At 36.1% G+C, this 2,305-nt stretch overlaps 1 pseudogene; it reads left to right on the top strand.

Annotated features, from left to right (window-relative positions):
- Window positions 1-573: 573 nt before the first annotated feature.
- On the top strand, window positions 574-1,960 carry LOC122137253 (annotated as a pseudogene).
- The last annotated feature ends 345 nt before the right edge of the window (window positions 1,961-2,305 follow it).

Raw genomic sequence — 2,305 nt, forward strand, 5'->3', positions numbered from 1 at the left:
TTCAGGGGAAAATGCATTTAATAGAGACGGATCAGTAGCAGTATTGATATCAATTGTGGCCTTCATTATAATATGCTACTTGGATAAAGGATGTCAGTAAACCATATATTTTAAATGCACAAGCTATTTTATTTCTACATAAATTTGGAGATTCAGTGTGAAATTATGACAATATGAATGCATTGTTAAAAAGCACAATTAATTGGTTAATTTTAAAATGGATTGGACTGCACTAGTCTAAATGATTTGACATATTTTGCTTTGTGCCATTAAACTGGTTTTAACTTGTATTTTTTCTTATTTCACCTCAGACCTGATGGCACTTAAAGAGGAGAGTCAAGAGCTGAATGAAACAGAAGAGAAAGACCAAAAGGAGAAACATCATGATTTCAAAACTGAAGACAAATCAATTAGTTACTCAAATACTGAGAATATTTCCTTACGAAATAAAGCTCAAAAAACACAAATTACAAACCTTAATTCCCACAAGAGAATGCACACTGGAGAGAGACCTTACACCTGCCAACAGTGTGGACAAATGTTCAATCGAAAAGGAAACCCTTTCAGTCCCACATGATGAAAATTCACGTTGAAAAGAAGCCATTCATTTGCCCTCAGTGTGGAAAGAGATTTACAGAGAAAAAAACCCTTAATGCCCACATGAGAACTCACACTGGAGAGAGACCATATGAATGTGATCAGTGTGGAAAGTGTTTCGCACAGAAAAAAACCCTTAACATCCACATGAGGATTCACATTGGAGAGAGACCTTACACCTGCAAACAGTGTGGGAAGAGTTTCACAGTAAATGGAGATCTTAAAATTCACATGAAAAAATTCACACACGGAGAGAGACCATTCATATGTGTTCAGTGTGGAAAGAATTTTATAGAGAAAAAATCCCTTAATGTTCACATGAGGATTCACACTGGAGAGAGACCGTATAAATGTGATCAGTGTGGAAAGAGTTTTCATACACAAAAAAAAACCTTAATGTCCACATGAGGTTTCACATTGGAGAGAGACCTTACACCTGCAAACAGTGTGGGAAAGAGTTTCACAGTAAATGGAGATCTTAATAATCACATGAGAATTCACACTGGAGAGAGACCATTCATATGTTTTCAGTGTGGAAAGAGTTTTTAAACAGAAAAAAATGCCATAATGTTCACATGAGAATTCACACTGGAGAGAAGCCTTACATCTGTAATCAATGTGGAAACAGTTTCAGATATAAAGACAAACCTTAAAAATCACATGAGGATTCACTCAAGAGACAACAGTTTTAAATGTCAGCAGCGCGAAAGGAGTTTCGTAGACAAGAAATGTCTTAAGAATCATGTTACAATTCACTTGGGGAGTTGAAAAGAAAAGCTTTTCATGTGCCATCACTGTGGAAAGAGTCTCACAAACAATGCAAACCTTGAGACTCACTTGAGAATTCACACTGGAGAGAAACCTTTCACCTGCAAACAGTGTGGAAAGAGTTTCAGAGTGAAAGGAAACTTAGTGCCTCACATGAGGATTCACACTGGAGAGAAGCCATTCACATGTCTTCAGTGTGACATGAGTTTCACCTATAACAAAGACCTGAAACATCATTTGAAAACTCATTCTGGGAAGAATTTGCCATTTTCCTCAGTGTGACGAGATATTTAGAAAATGAGCAATGCAGTCATTCTGGAAGACAAATCAATTATGGTCAGTGAAATAACTCTGACAGATACATGTGTGAAGTCATGCAAAAGTGAGACCCTGTTTGTGTTCTTTGTTGAAAAGCATGAGAAGAAAAATGCTGTGTGAAATCAAGGCTATGCTCACACAGTAGCTGAATGCAGACTACATCTGATTGTCACCTTCATGATTCCTTTTTACTTTAATATGCACCCCCTTATGCTTCACCATAAGGCTGTTCATTTTCTTTTGTGCATGTGTTTTCTTGTGGCCATACCTGACCATCTTCTTGGCTGTAGTTTCAAAGTATTGAGTGGTTACAGTAGATTCCATCTAATTTCAACTATGTAGAGCTGTCACACAAACTTCTACCTTGCTGTGAAATGTAACAATGTAACTAGAATATATTAATAAATTGACATAGACTGAACACAATGACTTGTTTCCATTAGGAGTGTTTTAGCTTAATAATTCAATTTCACTTCAAAATTTTAATATCTGGATACATTTGCTGATTGTGGAACCCTGTAAATACCAGGCAACTTTAAATTTATGATCTGGAAAAGCATGGAAATACTTTAGTTATGCTTAGCTCTGAAATATTTTTTATCAGCACAGTTCATTCCTTTTT

The sequence above is a fragment of the Cyprinus carpio genome, chromosome B4 (genome assembly GCF_018340385.1).
Source record: "Cyprinus carpio isolate SPL01 chromosome B4, ASM1834038v1, whole genome shotgun sequence".
Lineage (NCBI taxonomy): Eukaryota > Metazoa > Chordata > Actinopteri > Cypriniformes > Cyprinidae > Cyprinus > Cyprinus carpio.